Here is a 20,562-nt window from a genome sequence, read left to right as displayed (position 1 = left end):
TTGCTGCTGCTGTGGCTGCTGCTGTGGCTGAGAGTCTGGAGCCTCTTTAAAAAGTCTCCTTTGTGTGTGTGTTGATATGATTTAATAAAAATTATTAATGAGCAGGTCCGCACCTCTTCAAGATTTAATGTAGAGGTGGCTGATCTTTTTATACATATAAATGTTTAGATTTGTGATCTTTTTAAGACATTTATAAGATTACTTTTTAATATAGTTGCTTCTTGATTACCCCAAGTTTCAGCTTGCCATTAAAGAAAAGCTGTCTGAGAAGTTATGTTGCTTGCTCATCTTCTTTATTGATCACAAGTTGGTTAGTTACAAGTGCGTATCAGGTCTTGGGAATAACTTGATTTCATATTTGTTTTTCACCCATAATAGATAAAACATTTGATCATGTGAAGGTATTGGGGAATATGTGTTTTATTTTGCATATATTCATTGTTCTCATTCACTTAAAAACAGTGTTACCACATTTTGTGTTTAGTACTCCTTGAGAGATCTTGCTGGGATAGATAAGCTGTGAAAAAAGAGTAAAAGTGTTGTCTTAACAGGCACTCTGGATCTTGTTCTGTCCACCAAGGAGTATGTACTTAGGGTGGTTTAGATCTCACTTTTTGGAATTTGTTTCATCCACAAAGATGTATGTACATGTATGTATTAAGGTTGGGATGGAACTTGCTCTTTTGTGTTTGTTCCATCCATCACGGTGTATGTATATGTATGTAAGGTGGTTTGGTGCTTGCTCTTTGGAGTTTGTTCCATCCACCAATATGTATGTATGTAAGGTGGTTTGGAACTTATTCTTCAGAGTTTCTTCCATCCACCGCATTGTATATATGTAGGATGGACTGAAACTCACTCTCTGGAGTTTGTTCCATCTACCCAGTATGTGAATGTGTATGTATGTATGTATGTATGTATGTGTGCAGGTATGGATGTATGTATGTATGTGCTTGTGTACAGTATAAGAAGCCTGTAAGAGAAGCTAAATGAAGAGAAGCTTAAATAAAGAAAAGAAGCTTTTGGAACCTACCTGCTGGAGTCTGTCTTACTTCATCTTCAAGAATAAGTGTGTGTGTGTGTGTGTGTGTGTGTGTGTGTGTGTGAACCTGAGGGCTACATCCGATCAGGGGTTTTAGGTCTTCTCCATGCATGTTCTTTGGTTGGAGTATCAGTCTCTGCAGGGGCCCCAGCGACCAGTATTTTGGGGGATGGTTAGTCTCCTTTTGGATCTCCTTTCCCCTACAGGTCTTTCTATCTCCCCCTTTTTTCATAAAATTCCATGTATTCTTTCCATAGTTTGGCTATGAGTCTTAACCTTTACTTCAATACCTCCATCACTGGATTCTTTCAGAGTCCATCTGTGGTAGGCTCCAGACCTATTCCCTGTCTTCTCTCCCATTGAATATTTATCACATTTGCCATTCTGAATGAAGATTGAGGATCTTCCTTAGGGTCTTCCCTGTTGTCCAGATACTGCAGGAGTATAGATCTCAGTATGTTTATCCTCTATGTTTAATAAGCACTTATGAGTGAGTACATACCATGTGTGTCTTTGTGCTTCTGGATTACCTCACTCAAGATGATCTTTTCTAGTTTCGATGATTTGCCTGCCAAAAATCTCCTTCAGCTGACAAACACCTTCAGCAAAGTGGTTGGATAAAAAAGTTACTTGAAAACATCAGTAGTCGTCTTGTATACAAAATACAAAAGGGTTGAGAAATTGACAACACACTTTACAATAGCCACAAATGAGAAAAAGTAACTTAGCGTGACTCTAACCAAGCAAGTGAAAGACTTGTATGAAAAAAAAAATCCTATTGGATCTTAAAGCTCCTCAGTCCCCACTCTTTCATCCCTTTGACCTGCTTGCCTGGTAGGAATAAGGATATTCTAAAGACACATTTATGTCTCTCTCTTAGGCAAACATCTAGTGAAAGCATGGAGTCCATGAAATTCTAATTTCTCTTCACATCTCTTTTTGTGAAAAGGCTGATTTCTCCAGATGAGAAGTTCTTTGCTAAATAAACATTAATTCAATGTTTGAATACCTTGTATGAGATAATGGAGCTGAGAATGAAGGAGGGGTTTAAGGATGGGGAAAATTTATTAAATGGCTTGGTTAGATTACTTAGTGTTGTGTATCTTGCCTTCCATCTAAAACTGTTAGTGTTATGCCTGGTTTGCTTGAGAGACCAAAAAGATTAAAAATTAACAACTATTGAGGCCTGAGCTATGTGGGTGGAGAAGTCTGGTGATGCCCTGAGGGGAAGGACCGCCTTATTGCATTCTTTCCCCACCTACTAGAGATAACAGTTGCTAGGAAACTGGCCCATCACTCTAGGGAGGGACACCAGGGCATTATGGTTTGGGGACCTTCCTATAGCCAATCAATTCAAAATGTAGCATTTTGACCAATAGATGCTTGCCAGGCAGGAATCGCCCTGCCTTGGGCATGCTGGGAGGAACCAGAATCTATATATCACCCAACCAAACTGGGCATAGCATGCTCAGCTCCCACTGCTTTGGTGGTGGGGCTGTGTAACCCAAGCTGCAGCTTGTAATTTTCAATAAAAAGACCCTCATGTGTTTTGCAATGGAGTCGATTCCTGGAGATCTTTTGGGGGCTCGCGAACTGGGTATAACAGCTAACCCCCAAAGACCAGGAAAAATAGACTCCACTGCAAATACATAGGACTCAAACCTCCTGTGGAAACAGAGAGGAATGCAGCCTCAAGGTCTAGGGGTACAGAGTTTTTAAGGGAAAAAATGCAAGCAGTGATATACATCCTTTGGCATTACATGATTGGGTAAAGGAAACTGACTTTTGAAATGTTTGGTCCACTTTAGGTGCCAAGACTACAAACAATTCTGGCCTGGTCATAATGGCTGGTTTCTTAGCAACTGTATAATTAGATGGCAGGGAAAGAATGCAGGAAGATGAGTTCTTCCCTTCAGGGCATTACTGGACAAGTCTCCAACCAGCTAGCTTTAAATTAGGCCTTAAACTTTAATAATAGCCCCTGATTTTTAATCTTTGGGTCTGTCATTAAGACCTCAAGGATGTATTAGTTACCTTATAACTTCATCACTGATCAAAACAACTGAATAAATATCTTAATGTTTTCAGTTTTCATTAATAATTTCTTTTTGTCATTGTTTTCTCTCTTTTTTATTTTAAAAATAATCCCAGTACATATCTCTGCTTGTCTTGGAGCACAGTATATACCCACTTTCCCTCCAGAGTGCTGGCATTATAGAAGACATGTCATGGCTTGGTAATTCAGTTTTTTACATTGGCTTATTGAGGATGAATGGCTGAGCATGACTGCTTATGGTAGTTAGTACAAGGGCTATGATCCTAACTCCAGTAACAGAAGAAGGTTGCCATCTAATGTAGCCCTCCTGGTTAAAGTCCACTGTCTACCATCCATGAGCAACATTGCTTTACTTTAGCATCAAGTGTATAACTCATCTAAGACTAGGGCAGAGTTCTATCCTTATTCTATAGAGAGTGAAACCGAGACTCACAGAGATAAGTGGTTTTGTAATATAGGTAAGTGTAACTGCTCATCTTACTTGTCACATCATTCTATTACATCACTAAATGAAGTTGAAGCCACCTCAGCCAGGTACGGTGACACAGGTCTGTAATCAAGGTGCTTTGAAAGAGGAGGCAAGAATTTCAAGGTTTCAAGGTCACCCAAGGAGTCAATGATCAGTGGTATAGTGGAAGACCTTGAGAACAAAGAGAGGCAATTAGTAGTCCAGGCCAAAATCTGTAGTCCTCCCTGCAGGTGCAAAATTCAGAGCCATGGCACTAGCAACTGTTTGCTGACATATTTACTGTTTTCTCTTTTTTAATGTTTCTTTTTCAAGGCAGCTTAGGTCACTTCAGGGTCAGACTCCTGTTAGTCATTAATGAATGGAACTCTCCTGCAAGTGGGGAAATCAGCCTCAGGCAGGGATGAGCTCCCTCATTACATATCCAATCGAAAGTTTTCAGCCCTGAAACCATATAAATAGAACCAACAGAAATGGATTCAGGTTTAATTCATATATTCACATATAATTGCTCACATACTTATAAGGAAAAATTGGAATGGATGAATTTGGGAAGGGATGAAGAAAGGACATGGAAAGGGGAAATTGATGTAATATATTTTAATTAATGTACAACAATAAATACACCCAAAAGAAATGGATTCAGCAAGTATTGTTTATATATTTATACAAACTTACATATTTAATAGGAAAAATCGAAATGAAGTATATGGGAAAGAATGGAGAAAGAACATGTAAAGGAGGAAATGATGTATGTATTTTAATTAATGTGTACAAAAATAAATTTGAAATGAAAAGTGTCTAGAAAGATACCATAGCAGTGAAGAGTACTGTGTGATGTCACAAAAGACATAGGCTCCAATTCAGAAAGAAGTTCCTAGCTAAACAGCTCCTTAACTTCATTCTCAATGAATCTGATGCACACTTCTGGCCTCTGCCTGTACTGCACACAGATACATGGAAAAAAATTCCATATATACATACATAAAATATAAATAAACCTTATGAAATAAAATTTCCTGTGATGGTGTCATAGTCCTGAGATAGACTGCAGCCAGGGGTAGTTGAAATGAACTCCTTCTGGTCCTGCATGGAAGCAGCTATGTCTCTCCTCTGAGCCTGCCTTCTCAGAAGCAAAAGCTGCCTTACTCTGAAGTAAGAGTAGCTCAGCATATCTGTTCATCTATGAACTGCAAACACAGTGCTTAGAGGTAACTTTTCTTTGATGTTTTCTGTATTTGTGTTCTCTCTTCTTTGTATATGTGAGCACTGTGGCATTGATAAACTCTTCAGGTCTATCTTTCAGGGTATACATTTTGATCCAGAAGACATATTTGCTCTGTAAGTATTCCAGTACTTTAAGGTTGAGACTTGCAGTGTAGCATTTCTAACAATTGAAATTGTTCAAAGTAAAACATGGGTCTTGAACTTAGAAGAGATTTAAGGATGACAGGACACACATGGAATGCAAAAATCTGTTTTAGACTGCTCCCCTTTCAGTAGTAGCCAGAGATGAATGCATGCTACCATTTAAGATATTTTTTTATTTAATAATCTCTTAAGTATATGGAGTAATTTCTCCATGTAAATGTTATTAATTCTATAACATCTGTCTATAAAGCCTTTTATAAAAATATTTCAGAGCCAAGGTCTCCTATGTTGAATCACCATGAAAGTATTCTATTGCTCTCCAGGGAAATGAGCTTGTCATCTTTTTTATTAAGATAAATAACTTCTTCAATTAAAGGGTGGCACCACCACTCAGTTTTAATTACCTATTTGAATCATACAGTCAACTCTCCATTGCAATAACAGGAAAAATATTTGCATGTCATGCTCAGGTTTGCAATCACAGTAAAAGGACTAGTTTCTTTTGTACATCCGAGAGAGAAATAAGGTATTCAAACAGCTACTGATTTCACCATTATGAAAATGAACTGATTGTGGCAGGGTGAGTGTTTTGTAATTTCCAAAAGAGTAATAATGTCAGAGGACTGAAGATAGACCAGATTGGTGGGTGTACAATTTGGGGAGGAGAGCATTGTGGGGATTTAGGAGCCAGGTGAAGGAGGTGTGGGAGTGTTGACAAAACCAACCCAGAATCCTGGGAAATCAGACTGAAGGTGCAGGACTAACTTTATTGTCCAGTGCAAAAGTCTTTAAATAACTGAAAAGCCAATGAGACCATCCCATGGTAGTCTGACCACCAACAACAAAGTTTGGTGCAACTCTAAGGAAATGTGGGGGGGCAAGGTCACCTTAGGAGACTTCTGTAAAGAAGGGGGAAGCAGTCCCAGCCCTAGTTTCAGATCCATTTTGAGAGTTTAATAGTGAGCTAGGCGTCCCTAGGAGATGAACACTGTATGCAGTAGATCAGGATCTTTTGAGGATCCATAGGAGCCACTGACATCACTCACCATTCCTTTTTGGGCCTCCAAAAGGATCATGTGGCCACTCCCCTCATAGCATGATCTATTGAATAGTGAATATCCAACCAGGGAACTGTCCTTTGCAGATATGTCCAGGCAACAGGCACATTTAAGTCAGCTCTGACGTTTGAGACACAGGCCATTCATTATAGGTGTGTGTGTCAGGTAACAACAGATCTAAACAAATAACATTGCTCTCAGGATTAAGTTCACACAATATCTTAATAATGTCTTTCCCTTTGCAAAGGAAAGGCCTGATCTTTTTCAGTGTCAGTTAGGCAACATTTAATTGGAATCTCTTTACCATTCCACTACCAGCAGCCACAGTGGTGTGATTCAGGAAAATTCAATTCCCAGTACAAAAGAAATTGCTGAGCTGCAGAGGTTTCTCAAGTGTGCATGTGTTATTCAGGTAGATAGGGCAGATTTCACATCTTGTGCCATTATCCATATGTCCAGGAAGCTGACATGAAAATATAGTTCAACATTATTTTGTGTGTGGGCATCACTGTGGCTGGGTTTGCTGAAATTACAAATAGGCTTGAGGAGCTGCAGATCCATAACAGACCTTTCTGATCACTTCCCTATACAGAGAGATGTATAGAACATGGGACCTCTCTGGAAGAGAAATAAGTAGTAGCAGGAGAGTCAGAAATTAGTTATTTTGTTTGAGTTATGAAATTTGTGTTTGTTTAATTTCTGTGCACACACAATTGTAACATTGGTCAGGTTCACATTCTTCCTGTTTCCTTAGGTCATTTAATGAAAACTTGAATATAATTTGGGGCTTATGTTTTCTGTATTTTGGTCTTCATCCACTTCTTCTTTCACTAATACTGTATACCTTTTGAATATTTTTGTTTTAGGGAAGTACAGAAGTCATGTTGTCCCAGTGTGTGTAAAATGTCTTTGTAGTCATAATGGGAATTCTGAGTTTTTTACATGGCACATGGCTTTTGAATCAGCTTTTCCTTAACAAATTGTTAGGAATTCTCTTTGAATTGTTTTTAATTCATGCTGCAAATTGAAAGTTCAAAGTCTTTTATCTTTTTCTTTTGAAAACATAGCTTAAGTGTTTGAAATGGGAGAAGATATTATATGGTCATTATTTGGTGTAAAACAGTAAGTGTGACATTTAAACTTTTGTCAAATGATGTTCAAAGCTATATAAAGAGGGATAGAGTTTAGTGACAACTAATACATTCATATGGTCACATAACAACCACATTGAGCAGAATTCTTATAAAAGGACAGAATTGCTATGGGTTAAAGCAATCTTCTCATTAGATTGTCTAGTCACATGTAGTTGGTATTTAGAAGTATCACAGTTCTCATTTTCATTGCATTTATAGTCATCATTGCCTACATATTAAAATATCTCCCATGCTTGTTTGCCCAGGATAATCTGGTGCCTCAAGAGGACATCATGATAAAAGAGTGAAGACAATAACAATCACTAAATGATTATACACTTATAACTGACTCTTACAGTCAGTGCTGTATTAATCATGAGACATCATGTAAAAGCAGGAAAGTCAGTGTCAACCCACCTTTTCTCCCTTCTGATTTTAATTATTAGTGCAAAGTTTTTTTTCCAGATGGATAGGAGAGATTCATCCATCTTGTCTACACTTCAGGTGGTAATAGTAAATGACGGGCTGAAAGCACAGAATCTAGCTCACTCAGTCTCCTTCAAAATGTTTTTCTAATGTTCTTTTAGGTGGTATGTGGATAAGAAAAATTAAATATCAAGATTTTGTAGCAAGAGTTGTTATAAAAAGGAGAAGCAAATGTGCTGTTACAATAGATTATAAAAAAAAATCCAGAAAGTTGATTTACTTGGATGGTATGAGAGATTTCTTCCAATAAGTCACACTGCAGGCAAAACTACAAATGAGTTTAAAACACACATTGACATGGGTGGATTTAAACAATGACAATAAATTACAGTTGAACAAAATATGATTTCTTAGAAAAGTGACTCATCTCTTTTTCTGATTAAATAATCACTGTAGATGATAAGAACTTCACTTTTGCTTTGGATAATGTGTTTAAACATGTAACATTTTTATACATCAGTTTCTTTATGTTTCACATATTATATAATAAATATATGTGTACTGGATAGTATTTCATATTTATTTCTATTTGAATAGTTATTCAAACACTTGGTTTCCTTACAAAGAAATAAGAGTATTCTTTTGGAATGAAATGCAGGAACTTCTGTAATTCATCAATAAAAACTAGTGAAAAATAACACCAGAAAATGACCTGAGTTTGTTTTCTTTTCTTTTTTTAAGGAGTTATATATTATTTATACAACATTCTATGTGTACACCAGATCTTACTATAGATGGTTATGAGCCACCATGTGGTTGCTGGGAATTGAACTCAGGACCTTTGGAAGAACAGCAAGTGTTCTTAACCTCTGAACCATCACTCCAGCCCCTGAGTTTGTTTTCTTTGTTTCACTTTGCTGAGAACAATGCTTTTCATTTCACAGATTTAGACATGGCCTGAGAAAGAGCTTGTCATGAATTCCCATGTGATGTTCAGCCACTACACAAAAAGAAAGGGAATTCTGTCTGTCAAAATCAAGCTTTTCCTATCTTTATTATTTTGCTCCTCTTTGTCCTTTATTGTTTCCGTTCATCCTGCTAATGTACACAACAAACTAATCCTCCTGTTGTGGTCTGAAAGTGTAAGCTGATCATGATATGCTACAGCTGGGATACAAAGTGAATGTACTGTAATTAGTAAAAAAAAATTAATTAATTGTAAATAGATGTAATGCTCATAGCTTCTTCTCCAGAACTATGCCTGTCATGTTCCCCACCATGGCATAAACCTCTGAAAGTCTAGTATAGGTCATCCCAAATCAAATGTTTTCTTTTGTTGAGATGTCATGGTCATGGTGTCTCTTCACAGCAATGGAAACTGTAACTAAAGCTAAAGTTGTTACTAGGAGCTGTGGTATTGATGCAATATACCTTATCATGCTTTTCTATGGAGGAATGTGGATTTGAGAACTGTAGATTAGGAAAAGAGCTAGAGAAATGGAAATAAGGGAGTAGCGACCTCAAGATAAGACCCTATGCAGCCAAGCTTCCATTCCATGCATGTTTAGGGCCATGCATGGTGGTATGTACCTTCAACACTAGCACTCAGGGGATAGAAACATGTTGATTTCTGAGTTCAACGTCATTCTATGGAGCAAGTTCCAGCAGAGCCAACCTTAATCAGTGAAGAAAAAGTTTGAAAAAAAGGAAGCTTGTATAGAATTCATTTAACAATGATTCCATGTTCCAGCCCCAGCAAGCAGCAGAACTCAGCAGCTTCAGCCAAGTGGTTCTTCCTTTAGAGTTTAGAATAGGAGAATGTGGTTATACCATATTCTGCAGTGCTAAGATGGCTCACACAGGTAATCCAGCACTCAGGGAGGCAGAGGCAGGTGGATCTCTGTGAGTTCGAGGCTAGCCTGGTCTACAAAAGCAAGTCCCCGACTGCTAAAGCTACACAGAGAAACCCTGTGTAGAAAAACAAAAAAACAAAAACAAAAAAAATCAAAGGAATAAAAAAAAAGAAAAGAAACAAATACCCTGAACTTACCATGAAACCAAATTAGTATAGTTCAAGTAAGTAAAAACCCAAATAGTTGGGTTCTGTGAGTGATTTATTTTATTTATATCTTTTGACATAAGAAAACCCTTCTTTAATCTGGACTATTTGAGGTGATAAACTCCCTGAATAAGCTAACCCACATATCTGGTGGCAGCCTACATATATAATGGACATTGAAGATGGTCAATCTGCCTCTTGTTCTGCATGCCTAAGCTCTGGCTAGTAAGTTTATTATTATTTTTTCACTGACATTAGCGACTACTTCTTTGAAATTCTGTAATATTCTGATAAGCAAGAAGCTTAGTTATCCAGCCAAACGTTCTGAACAGCTACTAGATTCAACGCTCCACTGCCTGTGAGCCATTCTTATAAAACAACTTTCCACATACACAGAGAACTTCCTTCTAACAGTTTTGTTCGTATAGAGAGCCTTTACTAACACAGCTTTGTTTTTTCCACACCTTTCCATCGAGGAAGAAGTGCTAGCTGATACTAATACTCCAAAGTGTCATGTGTTTCCTGCTTTTTACCCCTGGGTTGTCTTATACCTTCCCAGAGGAAAGTAGCTGCGGTTTATGTGACCCCAGCATGAAATCACAGAACAAAAATCTCATTACATTTTCTAAAATTTCTCTTTAATTCTTAATATTCTTGGCAACCTGCCAGCTGTAGGTCATATGGTTCACTCTGCGGGTTGAAAAATGGACTGTGTGGCATATAGCCACCTTGATTCCAAGAGGAAGAGGGAAATTGCCCACTGAGTGTAAGACAAGGTAGGCCAGGGGAGGAAAGGCACAAATGATGATGAAATACAAATATCTGAAGGTCTGGAAAAAGTCAGCTCCTGAAATGGAATCTGCGCCAGGTATCACTCACTGTACCTTTTTGCTCCCATACGCTGTAACGCTAAAGATGTGTTCACTCAAGACTCACTGGCCAATCAGGACCCTCAGGCCATCCCTCCAGTCAGAGGAAGAGGCGGGTTCTTCCTGGTGCATTGCTCCCTGTTCGCTCTGTAGCTGAGCAGGCGCGATGGTCGGTGTGCTGTGGTCTGAGCGCGGCTGGTGAGTACTCTGAGGGGTTTCAGGCGAGTTCCAAAGTCGCAACATGGTGAGTGTGTGGCTGCTGCCCCTAACCTGGTGGGGCAGGAGGCTGAACAGCAAGGCCTGCATGTCGGGTCCTTCCTGGGAATGGGTGGGAACCTGCAGCCAGAGGCAGCCACGGGAGAGATCCTTTGTGCTAGCCTTGAATGCTTTGGGGGCATCAGAATGTATTGGGTTAGCAGTGTAAGCTGAGAAATCTCACTTTGGGAACAAAAGGTTAAAAGGAAAGCTTTATTTTCTAAGCACAGGGAGGCGGCCTGTTCTGGATCTGAAAAGCCCCCAAGGGGGTAAGGTTTGCTGTATGATTAAAGGGATAAATCCACAAAGCTAGGCAACCTTGCTGAGTGTCTGGGTCATCCAATCAAATTTTAAAATTGTGGGTTAAGCAAGGGAGTTTCTGTTCAGGGCACCTGGGCTCAAGGCCTTTAACTATTTTCCAAGACATTTGGTCTGGAATCCAAGGTCCTTAATTCATCGCTAGACATTTGGAGATCTAAATGATGAGGGAACAAAGAAGTGAATCCTCTGTCCATAGTGAGGGCTTTGTAGGTGATGCATTTTTACAGTTTAGGCACCTCTGTTAAGGTAACAGTAAGTTTAACCAGTTCACAGATAGTTAGGAAAATATAAAGGGGGTAGGGTGGGAGATGGCCTTGCAAGCTTGGGAATGTGAAGTTAATTTAACCTTTCTAGTAAAATGGAAGAGCAAAACTTAAGAGTTGCTTGGAGAAGGATGGGCTCTGAACGGCTGCCTCCTTACACACTATGGGGCTGCAGGTTCACAAAGCATTTGCAGCAGGGGCTTGAAAGTGGAAATGTCCTTAGTAGGATGCAGACTCACAGAGGCCTAGTTTCTAGTATTTTCTCCAAGTTATGATCTTGGAATTTGACATTTAATTATAAGATTCATTTGGAGTTAATTTTTTGGAGGTTGTGAATAACACATATGTTAATTAGCACTTCATTATAAAGATGAGATGTAAACGATTAAAATTGTTGATGTAAGGCATTTACCAGTGCTTAGGAGACAGGAAGTCACACCAAGTAGAATTTAACTAAGGGCTGTTTTAAAACACCCCATATATATGTATCATGCCAACCAGGGCTGTTAGAGATTAGGATGCTAGGAAACATGTTTCCTTAAGATGATAGTCAACAAATTTGTCTCCAACCAATAACCAAGGAAACCTCCCTGATTCATACCAACCATTTTCCCATCTCCATGTCAAAGAAGAGGCATGTAACAAGCTGCTTAATGGACCATTAGGGAATCATAGCCAACAGTAATTCCTGGGGTGCCATAAAGTTGCAGTTTCCTTCTTGAGAAAAGCATAGTTCTGTCACATGTGCAAGACATCTGGTTTGAAAGAGAGATCAGTAGGAGGTGAAGGGTTAGAAATACAACAATTTAGGGGTCAGTTTGAATTGTTTTGTAGGCGGTGTGAATTCTGCATAACTTTCTTTTACACATAGAATGAATTAAACTTGGGTCAGATTCACACCCTATATTATGTTAAGTTTAGGTGAAAACCCCAAACAACAGTTCACTAATATCTGAGCAGAAAAACCCACCAATTCCTGAGCTACAACCCCCCCACCCACAGACATTATCCATGAGTTGGAGTTCAGACCTATCTCTGAACAGGAAAACCAGGAAATCCTGAACTCCCCTAAGTGCAGAATTTGAAAACCTCCCAATCCTCACTCTGAAAATCTCTGCCCTAGAAAGATCCACGCCATAACAAATCACATTAAAAGGCTGTGTCTGCTCACTTCTCTGCTGCCTTCTCCAGGGAGCAGAGGCAGCCACTCCTGGATTTCATCCTGCACTGGCTAGATCCTCCAATATAAACCCCTTTTATGAGATTTACTGCCAGGTTTGACTCTGCTTGGAAGGAGCCAAGAAGCACAGCAAAGGAGAGGTGAAGTAGGAGTAGGGCCAAGGCTCCTGATGTCCTTCCTCAGTTCAACTGGGGATACCCTCCCATGGGAGCTACAACACCTCTGCTGAAGAGGCCTCCTCTCAGAGTTCTGTGGTTCTTTGGCCCTCCTCTCTCAAAATTCCATTCCATAGGGACATTGTCCCACCTCAGAGCTGTGTGGTTTCTGGGCTCCCATATCTCAGGATGCCTTTTCATTGGGATACCGTCTCTCCTCAGATCTGTCTTGTTCCTAGGCTCACAAGTCCCAGGACAGCTTCCCAGGCCAAAAATATGGGTTTTATCTGGAGAACCAGTACATTGGTGAGAATTGTCTGTCATACTAGGAGCCAGGTTCTTTGGGGAGTCATGCTAGAGATTCTACTTTGTAGCTGATCAGGCTCGAATGATTCTGTGTGAGGTGTTCTGAGCACTGCTACTAGGTGTTCAGAGGGAACCTCAAGCAAGTTCCAAATTCTGGACTTGGTAAGTGGCGGGTCACTGCCCATAAATGGGATGAGCAGGCTGCTGATCAGAGCTAGATGTAGTCGTGGTTCCTGCCTGGAAATAGTTGGGAAGACAGATGGAGGACAGGCACAAGTGCTACTGAAATCCAAATCTCTGCAGGTGTGGAAAAGTCCCAGCACTCATCTGGAAACCTTGGCCCAGGAGTATGATGTTGTGTCCCTCAGCACACTCTATCCCTAAGAGAGGGGCTCATGACTCACTGGCCAATCAGGGTGTCTAGGCAGGAGAGAAGGCTGGTCCTTCTAAGTGCCCTGCTCTAGGTAATGCTCTATTTCTGAGTGGAATGTCCATGTGTGATGAGATGTAAGAGCTGCTGCTGGATTTGTGAGGGAAGCTAGAGCAAGTTCTGAAGTCCGAAAATGGTGAGGGGAGGTTCATTGACTACAAATGGGAGGAGCAGGCTGCTGAACATAGCTGTCTGGAGTGGAGGGTCCTGCCTGAGGCTGGATGAGAAGACAGATGAATAAAATATGAGAGGACAGGCACAAGGGCTACTGAAATGAAAATGTATGCACATCTGGAAAAGGCCTGGCCCTGAAATGGAAGCTTGGGATTTGTAGTGTTATGCTTTTCCCCTTCACCACACACTAACCCTGAGGGGCTCATGTCACTCAAGACACTGTCCATATAGGGCCTGCAGGCATAAGAGGAGGTGTGTTCTTCCAGGCCCCCAGCTGCAGGTTCTGCCTTTTCTGAGCTTATTGCAGCATCTCTGAGCACCACAGGCTGCTGTGAGGGGAGATCTGAAGTTGCAACAGCGTGAGCTCAGGTTCACTGCCCACAACAGGGAGAAGCAAGAAGCTGAGCTCCAGGAGCTGGTGAGGTGTATTCTCCCTGAATTTGGGTGGTAAGCAGCGACCATGTGCAGCCACCTCTTAGGTCTCTTGTGGTCCTAGTCATTTCTTTAACCCAGGGTGGCCTCTGAATAACTTCACTATGAGGCTACATTTGGCCAACTTTTGGAGCAGGGGCTTATGTGTAGAAGCATCTTTCTTAAGATGCCAAACCCAGAGAGCACTAATTTCTCTAAAATCTTCAACAAGTTCTGCCCTTAGCATTTAACATTCAGGTGTAAGATCCATTTAGAGTTAATCTTATGGAAGTTGTGGCTCACATTCCAGGCATTTTTGTTTTGTTCTTATATTATTATCTGATAGGCCTGGAATGTAGGTTTTGTACATGTCAAGCATATATTCTTGTATTGATCTTCATTATGATATTAATACTACTTGAACCTTCTGAGTCACATTATTTCAACTGTGTGATATTTTTTTCCTTTTCAGTGCTTGTCTTAATTTTTTTTAATGAATACTATTATTTTTTTATAAGTACCTCATGTGTGTCTGGTCCTTGAAGCAGTTAGAAGATGGCCTCAGAACTCCTGAACTTAGAGTAATGGATAGGTGTGTGCTCCTATGTATGTAAAGGTAAGCCTTTCAGAGTCCCATAGGGAATGGCAAGTGAAGCTTCAGTGACTCCTATGACTCCTTGAAAAGTCCTGATCCACTGCACACAGTGTTGATCTACTGGGGAGTGTTAGCACACTAGTGAAGTGTCAAAATGGATGTTAGCCAAGGGCGATGACTGCTTCCCCCTTCTTTATGAATCTCCTAAGATGACCTTGCCTCACCACACAACTACCACATTTCCTTATAGTTGTACAAAATAAATTCATTGTTATTGGTACTTGAAGCTAACATGGGATGTTCTGATTGGGCTTTCAGTCATTTACAGGCTGTTACAATGGATAATGAAGTTAGATCTGCCCCTTTTAGTCTTGTCTCCGGAGTTTGATTACCAGGATTCTGCGTGGGCTATTTCCACTCACTGCAATTCTCTGTGGTTCCTGATTCCCACATTTATGTCGGTATTGGCAATCAGGACTAATTATTTGAAAGACCAGTGAAAACTCTTCACTGCTGAGCCAACTCTCATTCCCTATGTTGCCTATTTTGACCAACATTTACATTGCTGATGCTTTAATTTTTTTTTGTAACTGTTTAAACATAGATTTCATTTTAGGAAGATCATATCAATGTTACAATTTAAAGTGAGGCACTTCAGGTTTCTAGAAGATGTGTACATAACTAGCAGGAATGAATAGCTCTATAGCTCTTTGCAGAAACTTGAGCAAAGATCTGTCAGTTCTTTCTATCTATTGTTTGTTTGATGCGTTTTTGCAGAGTATTATGTGCCTCTGACTATCCTGGAACTCATTAAATAGACCAGGCTACCATCCAACTCTATAAGATATACCTGCCTCTGCCTCATGAGGATTGTTGGAATTAAAGGCATGGCAAAATATACCCAGCTTGCCCACTGTTTTATACTTAGGAACTGTTCATACAATTTCTCCGAGGTGGTCTAAGCACAGTTGATCTGTTTACTTATCTCCCCTTCTTTATGTCTGTTAGCATTTCTCTTACAAGGCTACATCTTTTTTGTATTTTTAAATTTATTTTTATTAATTATAGTTTATTCACTTTGTATCCCCCTCCCATCTCCTCTCCCAATTCCATGCTCCCTCCCTCTCCCTTACCAATGCACCTCCCCCAGTCCACTGATAAGGGAGGTCCTCCTCACCTTCCCTCTGATTCTAGTCTATAAGGACTCATCATGAGTGGCTGCATGATAAGGCTAGGTGTGGGGAACACACCTGCAGGGTAAGCACCCAGAAGGCAGAGGCAGGGGGATCACATTTTCAAAACTTTTTAAAGATTTATTTACTATTTATACAGCATTCTGCCTGCAAACTAGATCTCAGTATAGATAGTTGTGAGCCACCATGTGGTTGCTGGGAATTGAACTCATGAAGATTCTTTGGAAGAATAGTGAATAGTGCTCTTAACCTCCGAACCACCTCTCCAGTCTCATCCAAGAACATTTTTAAGAAGGAATTTAAGGTATTAATTTGTTCATGGCCCTTTCTTTCTTTCTTTCTTTCTTTCTTTCTTTCTTTCTTTCTTTCTTTCTTTCTTTCTTTCTTTCTTTCTTTCTCTCTCTCTCTCTCTCTCTCTTTCTTTCTTTCTTTCTTTCTTTCTTTCTTTCTTATTTCTTTCTCCCTCACTCCCTTCCTTCTTTCCTTCCTTCTGATTTATTTATCTATTTATCTATTTATCTGTTTATCTTTTTATCTGTTTATTTATTTATTTATTTCACAGTATTTGCCTGCATGTACCACTGCAAGCCATACGAGGGCATGAGATCTCACTATAGGGGGTTGTGAGCCACTATGTGGTTGCTGGGAATTGAACTCAGGACATTTACAAGAGCAGCCAATGCTCGTAACATCTGAGCTACCTTTCTAGCACTGGTCCCACTTTCCTTTACTTCAAGTTACTTAAATTTTCTAAAACATAAATGATGTGTTACGAACATATGTAGAAGGAGGCATTTTTTTTTCAAGGAAGAAAATGAAAAGATGATTAACAAATGTCTTAATGATTCTTTACTATGGTCACACATAAGTTTGAATACTGTCGAGTATATCTCAACAGTTTATGTCACCATGTGAATCAAATTTATCATTGTGTTTTCAGGATGGTGTTTCTTACTCATGACCACTAGGAGGCTGTATGCTGCCTTAGCTGAGCTAATTGGATGGATGAGTAAATTGCGCCTTTTCATCAGGAAGTGGGGAAGCCAACCTTGAACTTGTGATCCTCCTGTCTCAGCCTTCTGAATGCTAGGGTTCAAAGCTTGGGCCACTAAAGTAAGAATACTGAAGCAGATGGTATATTTATCTGTTTGTGATGATTATCACCTTTTAAGATTTCCAAACTTGACATGTTTAATATATCTCACACATTTAATAAGATATTAAAATGTATCACTCTGCCATGTCAGGCAACCCCTAACCAACTGAAATTCCAATTCCAGGGAATCCACTATCCTCTTCTATCCTTCAGGGACACACACACACACATGAACAAATGTGTCTTTTAAAAAGTAAATGTGTAATCGGCATCACAACCAGAAAAGCACATTTTGAAGAGATACAGCTGAGAAGCACCGTGATAATGTGACCTTAATGTGCAGAATATTTCCTCAAGTGTTTCATACCATTCTTCTTCAGTAGAAGGTGTTCACATGTTCTCTATACAAAGTAAAAATAGAACCCTGTGTCTCCCCCTAGCCCTTGCCCCATGGGTCTTCTGTAGTTTCTCCTGCCATCTTTGACTTCTTTTGTTTTCAACCCATTAAGAATTTCTTATAATGGAGATTTAAATATTGAAATAAAATCAAGATTTAAATCTTTCTTCCATCTGCCATTTTTTTCTATTAACTCTACTGTGTGCCTTCCTTGTGAAAGGAACCCTGCAAACTGCCTGCAGGCATGGCTCTAATGTTTGGTTTAATATTATTATTATTATTATTAATATTTTGAATTTTTTGGACAAGGTTTCTCTGTGTATCCCTGGCTGTCTTGGACTTGCTCTGTAGGCCAGGCTGGCCTCAAACTCAGAGACATCTTCTTGCCTCTGCCTCTCCAGTGCTGGGATTAAAGTTCTGTGCCACCATGCTTGGCAGCATGCTCTTATAGCCTGGTTAAAGTCATACTATGTAACTTAGAACATGTCTAGATATGTGAGTGTGATGAGCTGGCAGGGGATCCAAGCCCTTGTATTTGGAGACAGGGTTTCTCTGTGTGGTCTTTCATGTCCTGGACTTGCTTTACAAACCTGGATGTCCTGTAACTGACACCTGCCTCTGCTTGCCCCACTGATGGTCACAGGTGTGTGACACCACACCTGGCTTCTTGTTATAATCATTAAAAATGATTTATAATCTCTGTGTATGTGTCTGCCTTCTTGAGACCAGCCCTGTTTTGACTAGGAGAGTTGGCACTCAGTAACAGAAAGGAGTCAAGTCTGCCTACCCTAAGCACAAGGTACTCTACTCTCAACCACTGAGTCAGTGAGGGTGTGGGCCCTATAGCTTGTAATAAAAAGATCCTCATGTGTTCTGCAATGGATTCAACTCCTGGTGGTCTTTTGTGGTCTCATGAACTGAGCACATCTGAGGTAGTCACACGAAGTATTTCTACTATAAGAACAGCCATAAATTCTCTCAGTTATACCTTACAAAAGTGGGTTATGGCAGAGCATAGAAAACTCAGCTATGGGCCTCCAGTGCCATCAGGTAAAATTCTTAACACCGGGTCTGGTAGAAGTTCGTGTTACAGTTAGCACAACCGCACAGGCATTCCTCAGTCCTAGTAGAGTAGGTCCACCAAAGAGGCTGGCAAAGAATGGCCAATAAGGGCTAAAGATGGCCCAACACAAATCGTTATTAGGCTCTGGATATACCAACATCATCACATCACTGCAGATGAAGCAGCAGCAGCACCAGATAATCAAGATATGTCTTAGAATTCTGGGACCCTCAACAAAGGGTCAAGGCTTAGTAATCTACACAATGACTGGAACCCACAGCAGTGATAACAAAGACCGACAGAGCTGTGCCAAAGCGATAACCAGAGGACCCTAAAAGGTGGGGCAGATAACTTGTTTGGGGAAGTGGCTTTATCTCATGGACACTCACTTTCCTATTTCATGAAGAGGAAATTGTTAGGCTCCAGTTTTCCAGAAATCATTAAAATGAATTACATGTCTATTGTAATTAATAAAACAGCAAAGAAAGAACATGTGGGATACATGTGGGTGCAGTGATACAGATGTCCATTCACAAAGAAATACCATAAAAGCATGAAACCAGAAGCCATAATGTACACAAAGGAACAGTATATAAATATATATGTGTGTGTGTGTGTGTGTGTGTGTGTGTGTGTAGGCAGAAGTGTGTATATATATATATGTTTATATATGTGTGTGTGTTTGTTTATATACATATAAAGCATTTACAAACCACAAGTATACCCTTGAGCTTTTCTGTTGCCATCTGTTGCTGCTCATGGGACCTAGATGTTAGTCTGGTTTGTTGCCCCAATGAGACTTTCTTGGAGAAAACTAAGTTTTTCAATTATTATTATTAGTAGTAGTAGTATTTAAAGAGGTAGAGAGTGTTCTTTTTGGAGTGAAACTTTATTTATGATTCGTGGTGTAGTACTTTTTATTATAGAAGATTTGTTTATTATTTGTATAGTATTCTGTCTGCATGCCAGAGGAAGTCGCCAAGTCTTACGATAGATGATTATGAGCTGCCACGTGGATGCTGGGAATCTAACTCAAAACCTTTGAAAGAACAGCTGGTGCTCTTAAGCTTTGTGCCATCACTCCAGCTCCCTTAATTTTTATTTTTATTTATTCATTTTACATCCCTGTCATAGACCCGTTCCTTCTCTCTTCCCAGGCCTACCCTCCCTGTTTCCCCTATCACCCCTCACCTGGCTCCTCAGAGAACGGGATCTGCCAACCCCATGTCCACCCATGTCAGCATATCAAGTCACATCAGGACTGAGAGCATCCTCTTCTCCTGTAGCCTGGCGAGGTAACCCTGAAAGGGGAAAGTGATAGAAAAGACAGCTTGTGGGTCAGGGTGCATTCTTATGTGTGTTGGTCCTGAAGTGTTTACAAGGCATTGTTACCCTCCTGTCCTTCATCCCCTCTGGCACTTACACTCTGCACACAGAGTACCTTGAGCCCTTAGGGGTGAGAGTTTGCTGGAGACATCTCATTTAGGGTGGAATGGTCCAAGGCCTCTCTCTTTCTCTGCAGGTCGACTGGACATGGGCCTCTTTATTTGTTCCCATCTGATGCAGGAGGAAGTTTCCAATGATGTCCAAGCAAGACACAGATCTGTGACTATGGCTGTTACCTTTAGAGTAACTGTAGCATTTAGATTTCTCTTATATTCCTGGCGTGTGTAGACTCAGGCTCCTGGGTACCCAAGCAGTGTTGGATCAAGGTTCCTTCTCATGGAGTGGGCCTCCTGAAACCCAACCATATATTAGTTGGTTACTTCCATGATGTTTGTGCCACAAACCCACCAGCAAATTTTGTACGCATGCCACCATTAGAGAGCAAAGGATGTATGGCTGGGTTGGTGTATACCTTTCTCTTCTGATGACATGCAGCATATGTTCCAGTATCATGAACAGTAGTCCATAGGGGGTGAAGGTTCTAAATAGGCACCAGCTGGGATTCTCTGTGTCCAATGACTTGTGGAGTTGTTGTTCTCAGCAATAGAATTTTACCATCAGGTTGGTGAGAGCCCAAGAGGGTGGACACAAGTTAGTTGGTCCCAGGCCCTGCTTTGATCTAGCACAGAGTCTTCCTGAGTTCCAACCCCACAGGATTCGAGGAGGAGGCTGGCTCTCGAGACACTCCTTGCTCTATTCTTATTAAATTGAAATAAATACATTGTATTAAATTAAGTACAGCATCTATGTAAAGCATTATTAAGTGACACATGCTTGCCACGAGAGGACACCACATA

This window comes from Meriones unguiculatus (assembly GCF_030254825.1).
Source record: "Meriones unguiculatus strain TT.TT164.6M chromosome 13 unlocalized genomic scaffold, Bangor_MerUng_6.1 Chr13_unordered_Scaffold_44, whole genome shotgun sequence".
NCBI classification, from domain to species: domain Eukaryota; kingdom Metazoa; phylum Chordata; class Mammalia; order Rodentia; family Muridae; genus Meriones; species Meriones unguiculatus.
The sequence above is the reverse complement of the archived record's forward strand: the minus strand, read 5'-3'. Positions refer to the sequence as shown.